The sequence below is a fragment of the Protopterus annectens genome, chromosome 1.part0, assembly GCF_019279795.1.
Source record: "Protopterus annectens isolate FY-2018-M chromosome 1.part0, PAN1.0, whole genome shotgun sequence".
Classification (NCBI taxonomy): domain Eukaryota; kingdom Metazoa; phylum Chordata; order Ceratodontiformes; family Protopteridae; genus Protopterus; species Protopterus annectens.
This window is the reverse complement of record NC_056725.1, coordinates 1,803,957,580-1,803,966,244: the sequence shown is the minus strand read 5'-3', so window position 1 is coordinate 1,803,966,244 and position 8,665 is coordinate 1,803,957,580. Positions and strand designations below refer to the sequence as shown.

The 8,665-nt window shown below is 40.6% G+C and overlaps 1 long non-coding RNA gene and 1 other non-coding gene across 2 annotated transcripts in view; one reads left to right on the top strand and one right to left on the bottom strand.

Annotated features, from left to right (window-relative positions):
- Positions 1-417: 417 nt before the first annotated feature.
- LOC122800101 overlaps positions 418-8,665 on the top strand; it is a 321,903-nt gene continuing 313,655 nt past the window's right edge. The window contains exon 1 of the long non-coding RNA XR_006364530.1: positions 418-650. This is a non-coding gene — a long non-coding RNA (uncharacterized LOC122800101). The remainder of the gene's footprint in view (positions 651-8,665) is intronic.
- On the bottom strand, positions 523-605 carry TRNAL-UAA. The gene has a single exon. It is a non-coding gene; the product is annotated as a tRNA-Leu (tRNA).

Sequence of the window (8,665 nt, the reverse complement as noted above, 5' to 3'; positions counted from 1 at the left end):
AAAGGTAGATAAACCGTAGAGAGGGCGAAGTTAAGACGGTTTTAGCACAATTTCCAGCGTTCCTTCGTGACTGCTTCTTTCGCCTTCCTGGGCTTGTTAGCTCTGGTTGACCAAATTAAAACAAGTCACACAGGTTAAGGTTATCTATTTACATATTAGAATATAAATTAATTAACGAATATGATTACTTTTGAGAGTATAATGCTAAACTGTGTACACGCATTGCGATTAGCCATACGTTTAACGAAACTAATATGTACAATTATTATACAGTCCTTTCCGGCTGTACAAAAAAATATATTATTGTGACCTAAAATACACGCACTGTATCAGGTAATCCGCCTTAAACTCAGACTACTACATTCCAATTAAACCTGATTATTTTGAAAGTATGGTTAGCTGTGTGAGCGCATTCAAGTTATCCGTACCCCATACATAAATTCGCAATCCACTATTTTGAAGTTTAGTTGGATATAACGACTTCTCCATCGTGTTCTCTTCTGTACACTTTAAAAGTGTAATTACCAGGAGTGGGGTTCGAACCCACGCGGACATACATCCATTGGATCTTAAGTCCAACGCCTTAACCACTCGGCCATCCTGGTAGATATGAGGAAATTACTTGAATTGTATATTTGACACAGATTAAGGTAAGCCTTGTTTTGCGTATTCTGTTTTTAATTGACAGGAGTTTTATTTAGTTTGTTAATGGCAGAGTATGTATGTGAATATACCCTTCGACTCCTGGTCGATGCTTTGCAGTACGTCACTTTATCTGCTTTAATTAGGTAAACGCTTCAACGTCGAGGAAGAAACTGTTAATATTGCTGGTGCTGTACCGCTTCCATAAAATTCTTCATTTATCCTTCCATCTTAATGCAGCACTGCTTACTTAATGCCAATTTTAAAGAAGCAACACGGTCTAGTTTTATCTAGCTTTTTGGTAACTAGCGACAGCCCAGGAAATTAATGCGTCACCAATACGGATCAAAAACCACAGCCTTACGTATTGAAATACTAGGAGGTGCATTTAAAACTATTGTAATTGCTTGCTTGCTGTGGTAAGTTACCAACTACAAACGTAATTATTGCTGGACCGCTACATTTGAGCAGGCCGAAGCAGAAGGGTGTAATACAACCGTAGCTGTTGGTTTAACAGCATTTCAGCCCTGCCCCTTTTCAGAAAGGATCCAAAGAGAAAAGCTCAAAAAACAAAAGTAGTACAGATATGTATAGCTAAACAACAGCACTGTTAGATTTGTTAATAAGTAGTCAGAAGACGGTATTTTTTAAATATTTTACTGAAAAGGTTATACACAGAAACAACAAAGACACTAACATACTAAAACAAATAGCTAATTACACATTTATTCTTACTATATAACGTTATCACTGTCCCCGATTTATTCGCAAGGTCTGTGTTTTTTAATCTGGTTTTAGTGTAATCGAAATGCTTGACTGTGATAGCCTTGATCAACAAAAACATTAACATTCGGTGTGGAGTGTTTCAAAAAAAAAAATATATATATATATATATATATATATATATATGGAATATAGCCCCTGCCCCACTGCAATGCAACCCTGGAGTGAGAATATTAAATAAGGGGTGTTGTGGGGGGCACACCCCCCAACATTATATCAATAGTTTTTACTAAAGATATATATATCAATGCATTTCTAATGGATATACCTTCTTATAATAGTGAATACAGTAAAATTATTGCCCCCATAACCCCCCCCCCTTATTTAATATTCTCACTCCAGGGTTGCACTGCAGTGGGGCAGGGGCTATATTCCATTTTCAACCAAATGAGCTTTCAGTGAAGTGCAATGTGGTATCATTTTCTACTAAGTGTAATTCGACCAAATGTATGGAATCCATATACATATATCTATCTATCTATATATATATATATATACATATATATATATATATATATATATAGATATATGTGTGTGTGTGAAGTATATACTTGCAAAGATAATTCTTCTTCAACAAATATGTATACACCCTCTTCAAATTCATGTTAAAGAGTACAAAGAAGATGATTTTTTTGCAGTGTTATGTGGTCAAATTTTTCGAATCCATTTGAAAATTACATTTTCTTCCCTTTTATGTTCAAACTTAGCCTTACTACAGGATATGTACCCAAAGAATGGCGTACAGCTACAGTGGTCCCACTCCATAAAGGTGGTGCCACAACGGACCCCGGAAACTATCGCCCCATAAGCCTGACTAGTCTGGTCTGTAAAGCTATAGAGCGTATTATCATGGAACTCATAAACAAAGACATTGGGAGCCTCCATACACTGGACCCTACCCAATTCGGCTTTGTTAAGGGCATATCTTGCCTCTTAAACCTAGTTGATTTCTTTGAAACAGTTACCAAAGCCATAGATGAGGGCAAGGTAGTCCACACAGCCTACCTGGACCTCGCAAAAGCCTTCGACACAATACCCCACTCGGGCATCATAAATAAGCTTACCAACTTAAATATCAACCCCTATATCACAAGATGGGTTGCAAACTGGCTCAGAGATAGAACCCACATGGTCAGAACCGCAGGTGCCATGTCCGAATCCAAACCAGTTACAAGTGGCGTCCCATAGGGCTCAGTTCTGGGACCTCTCTTGTTTGGTATATACTTCTCTGAGGTTCAGGCTAACACAGGGGGATTATGGCTGACAAAGTTCTCAGATGACTGCAAACTGGGGGCCATAATCGAATCTCCAGCTGACACAAGCATCCTCCAAAAGGGTCTCACAGAGATGGATGCTTGGTGCCAGAGCCACGGCCTCAAGCTAAATGCTAAAAAGTGCATAGTCATCCCCTTTGGGAAAAATAAGGTGCCCACAAATTACCACATAGGTGATAATCCATTAAGTACGGAAGAAGTAATTAGAGATTTGGGGACCAATGTAGATAGTAATCTCTCCTTTGATAATCACGTTACCAAAGTGGTTAGAAAGACCGTCTATATAGCCCACCTTATCACGAAAGGGTTCACATCTAGATCAAGAGAGGTCATTGTGCCCCTCTACTCGTCAATCATCAGGCCCATAATTTAATACAATGCCCCTTTTGGGATGTACCTTACCCGACACCTGTAGCAACTGGAGAGACCCCAAAAGTACCTCACCAAGAGGATCATGGGCTACAAACAGATGTCCTATGCAGCTCGACTAAAGAAACTTCAGCTCTAGTCACTTGCTTACCGCCTACTCAGAGGCAATCTATGCCTGACATACAAAGCCATGTCAAACCCAGAATTAATGGACATGCTCCACCTCAAAAAATCCAAGTCCCTTAGAGCTACACGCTCCAGGGACCTGAACCTCAGCACAAAAATAAATAGGACATGCTGGAGGGACAGATTAATTTTCCAGAGTCTCCCCTCACTCTGGAATAGAATCCCAATTCATGTTAGACATAGCCCCTCGCTGACCCTCTTCAAGTGAAATCTGGACGCGTGGATGGGAAATCGCAAATTCACCCCTGGGATCTCTTCTGTGTCCCTGCTAGACAGAGGCACAGTAAACTAATCTTAAAAGGGTACCTTCTGTGACCTACTTTACAGAGGCACAGTAGGCTAATCTAATAGGGAGGCGGAAGCCAAATACACTCTGGCTAGGCTTATAAATGCCCTAGGGCAGATAGCCTAGTATCTACCTATGAGCCTATGTAAGTTTGGCAGCCTTCAATAATTGAATTATGAAGCTACTTCATTGCCACTTTTACATTGTTTTGTCGTAAAACTGAAGTCTTCAGGCCATGTTATGTTATATTGTATTGTATTGTATTATATTATTAGGCAAATTCACAAGTATTCATAGGTTGGTACTAGGCTATCGGCCCTAGGGTCTATACAAGCCTAGCCATTACAATTCCCTGGATATTTCTTCCCACAATATTTACTTCTCTGGACCCCTGTCTAGCAGGGCGGCTGACATGATCCCTGGGGTGAATTTCCTATCTCCCATCCAATCATCAAGGTTCCTTTTGAAGAGGGCCAAGGAGGTGCTCTGCTTGACATGTATGGGCAGTCTATTCCAGAGTATGGGGAGTCTCTGGGTCAGGAACCTATCCCTCCAGCATGTTTTGTTCATTGTGATGACAAGGTTTAGATCCCTGGAGCATGTGGCCCCGAGGGATTGGGATTTCTTTAAGTGGAGCATGTCCAACAGCTCAGGGTTTGACATGGCCTTGTATGTTAAACAGAGATCGCCTCTGAGTGCCACATAGTATAGCTGGAATTTTTTAGACGGTCAGCATATGGCATCTGCTGTAGGCCTGTGATTCTTTTAGTGAGGTATTTCTGTGGCTTTTCCAGCTGTTGCAGATGTCTTGTGAGATACATACCAAACGGGACATTATACTCCATAATGGGTCTAATGAGGAATGAGTACAGTGGGACAATGACCTCCTTTTTTCTGGATGAAAAGCCCTTAGTGATGAGGTGTACCACATAGAAGGATTTCCTGACTGTTGTGGCGATGTGGTTATCGAAAGTGAGACCACTGTCTACCTGTGTCCCTAAGTCTCTCATCACACTTTCGATGGTTAGAGTACTGCCACCTATGTGGTAATTCATGGGTGCATGTTTTTTTTCCAGAGTGGATAACTATACATTTCTTGGCATTAAGCTTGAGCCCATGGCTCTGGCACCAGGCATCTGTTTCTGTAAGGCCCTTTTGTAGAATATCCACATCATTTGGGGATTTAATAATGGCTCCCAGTTTGCAGTCATCTGCGAACTGTGTTAGCCAGAGTCCCTTAGTGTTGGCATGTACTTCAGAGAAGTAGATGCCAAACAAGAGTGGTCCCAGGACTGAACCATGAGGTACTCCACTTGTCACTTGTCTGGAGCTGGATTTGGAGTTGGCTACTTTTACAGTCTGGGTTCTGTCAGTAAGCCATCAAGTGACGTAGGAATTTATGCCCAGCTTCATAAGTTTATCTATGATTCCAGAGTGGGGGATGGTGTCAAAGGCCTTGGCAAGGTCATGATAGGCTGTGTGGACCGCCTTACCCACATCCACAGCTCTGGAGACTGATTCGAAGAAGTCAGTCAGATTCACGAGACAAGATCGGCCCTTCACAAACCCAAACTGGGTGGGGTCCAGTGTTTGAAGGTTGCCAATGTCTTTGTTTATAAGTTCCATGATAATACTTTCCATGCCCTTGCAGATCAGGGTTGTCAGACTGATGGGATGGTAGTTCCTGGGATCCAAGATGGATTCCCCCTTGTGGAGTGGTATAACTGTAGCTGTGCGCCACTCAGTGGGCACGAAGCCTGAGGTGAGGCTATGATTAAACATGACACTTAGGTGAGGTGCCAGTTCATTTTATAGTTCATGTAGTACACAGCTTGGAATGTCATCCGGTCCCATGGATGCTGCATTCTTAGCTTTGGAGAGTGCGGTTTCTACCTGTGTGGCCATGATTACCGGAATTTGGCAATCTTTTGGTATTGAGATGGGCCCTTTAGGGAGTGAGAGGGGGGTGAAGTTGGCACTAAATCGATCTGCCAGGATATTGGCAATATCCTTGGGATCAGTATATTTAATGCCATTCTGTTGTAGCTCAGAGCAGATCTCAGCATTGCCATTTAGATTCTTGACATAACTATAGAATGCCTTGTTGTTGTCTTTGGAATCTTTGGCAATTTTATTTTTGTAACTAGCTTTTGAGGATTTTATGAGGGATCTCAGCTTCTTACTGAGGCGGGTGAGGGAGTTTTTTGCATCCTGGGATTTTCCTCTTTTTCTACAACAGTTTCTTCCGTCTGTTGTATATTTTGTTTATAGCAGGGGACCACCAGATTGGCTTCCTTTTTTTGGAGAAGAGCATCTTGGTTCTATTTGGGATGGCACGATTCATGCACGAGTGGATGTGCTCTTACAGTGCAGCAGTGTAGGATTCTGCAGTCGAACTTTCAGATCCCGTCTGCATGGCTGTCATGAAGTTTGTCACTTCTGACTTCAGTAGCATGAAGTTGGGTTTGGAGAAGTTTTTTAAGGAGGTTTCCTTACTGGGGGGTGGGATGTGGATGTCAAGGGTGATTTGCTTATGGTCAGACCTGACCAATGAGGGGGTGACGACTGGTGTGGAGCATCTATCTCCCATGTTGGTAATGACCAGGTCTAGAATATTGGAGCCCCTGGTGGGACAATGGATTAGTTGATCCAGGGCATTGGAATTTATGAATTCTAAGAACCGTTGGGAAAAGGAGTTGGTACCCGAGTAGTTTTCCCAGTTAATGGCAGGGTAGTTGAAATCACCCAGTATTAGGGTGTTTGGTTGTATCTTAATATTTTCCAGTAAGTTTAGAAAGGTGTAGTGAGAATCTCGGGGCATGGTGGGGGATCTGTAGCAAGCTACAATATTATCTAACTCAGTGTGATTATCAGACTGTAATAGCATATTTGTTGTTTCAAAAAATAGTAAACGAAATTCCATTTTAAGACTTTTATATTACACTCATTAACATGAAGGAGAAAGTATCAATAAGCCTATTATGTCTGCCTTATAAGTGCATTAAACATTCTGCATTGAACTCGTCCCTATTTTCCACCTTTTCCATGCACTCATGAATGCTTCTGTGGATTCCCTATTGACAGCCCACTCATAGTCCATTCCTTGGGTTCACAACCCTCCCTCTGAAGAACTACTTTCAGAGATCTAGGGAATAGTTAGTCCCTGCCATCTGCTGCCTCTTCCTCCTCACCCCCATATTCATTATACAAGATGACTAGGGAAGGGTTTGACTCTGTATAGCATGCCCAGTTTTTGATGTTGTTTTAGTCACTTGCAGATCGCATTTTAATTTTTTTGTGAGTTGTGAGTCCAAACAGATTGGTTTTATGGTACCATCTGAGGATATTCGATTAAAGTTAGTATTTTATATGCCCTGGTAGGTTTTGGAGGAGCACAGCATGAGTTTGTTTTTTGGCATTAAAGAATAGGTTGGAGCAGTGGAGGATTAAGTACACCTGGGTACTCAACAGTTTTCAAACCACATGCCTCACACACACACACTTTTTTGATCTCTGCATAAATGCTGATATTCTTTTGGAATCGCCTTCCTGATTTAAGATCCTTTGAACTGTTGTCAGTATTTTCTACCAATGTCTGTATTCATTAATTACAGCCACTTGACTGTAGACATCTCAAATGTCCAATCGTGACAGAAAAAAATAATCACTATAAAGTATCCTAATTTGCTTTACACAGGTATGCACTAGTCATGCAAAGCCTTCATCCACAGTCAGCATCCCCCATTTACTGGTTGGAATCCTCAATGACTGTCAGAAAAGGCACATACTAAAACATGAGTCAAAGTTAGGGACAGTCTCCAAAATCATGGAAGTTTTTTTTTTAACTGCAGACTTTAAACTTGGCTAACAACAAGTTGTTTTTATCCACTGCCAGTCTGTAGTCCATAGCTCTCAGCCTCTTTGCTTAAGAATCATGGACAAAGATAATCAATGGCTTAATTTCAGCTCTTCCAGTGTGTAAAAAGAAACTGATCAGCAAAATGAAACTAGAAACTCCAAGACAAAGTCCATGGCAGCAGATACAGGACAGCAACCACATATTTTAACTCAGAGCACTTTATTTGCAGAAAAATAATAAAATAAGTTGATAAAATAAGTTGAATAGCAGCAATAAATCATCAATAAATCAAGCACTTTTGTCTGTTCATTCAGAGACTTTTTCAAAATAAAGGTTTGGTTGCTGTCCTGTATCTGCTGCCGTGGACTTTGCCTTGAAAAAATAAACTGATTAAGGGCCACTAATTCTGCCTGTTGTAGTAAAACTCAGTTACTGGCTTGTAAATACACTGCCTGGATGCCAGCAAAGAAGAAACTTAGAGAACCTGAAAAAAATCAACTAGAAATCGTGAAGAGAAAACACTGCTGGGAAGAATCCTGCGTTCATGCTACAAGAGATGACTTCCAGTAATTTAGAGGAACAAAAATAAGTCAATGTGCTCAGAGCTGATTAAAGTAAATGAAACACTAAAGACGTATATCAACTCAAATAACAAAAATACTGACATATTTATTCTTCTAAATATAGACGAGTTATAAGTAGACACAATGTTACAGTACTTTAATAACAGTACTGACTTTTTAGAGTTTACACACACATTTTCAACTGGGAATATTGCTTATTTGGATGTGCGGTTAAGTAAGAACTTGACGCTTAATTGTTACACTGCTAAAATTCATCGAAAGGTGACATATTCTAATACATTCTTGCACTTCACCAGCTGTCACCCGTTCTCTCAAAAGAAGTCTGTAGTGAAAGGCCAGCTGGTTCGTGCTGCAAGAATGGTCACCTTAGATGCTGACTTCCATGATGAATGTATGACACTTAAGAATATGTTCTTGGCACGTGGTTATCTGGAAGACCTTCTGGACAAACTCATACAAGAAATAACTGACAAAAGGAGTTGTGACTTTTATTCACCTTTGTTGCCAGTCATTAAGAATAACCATATATATATATATATATATATATATATATATATATATATATATATATATATACCAACTAGCGACTGTGTGAATAATTTGTCCCGAGAATTAGAAGGTCCAACACTTGTGGACGTCGATGGCCAACAACGTAGGGGAGGGGGCAACAACCACCTAAGCT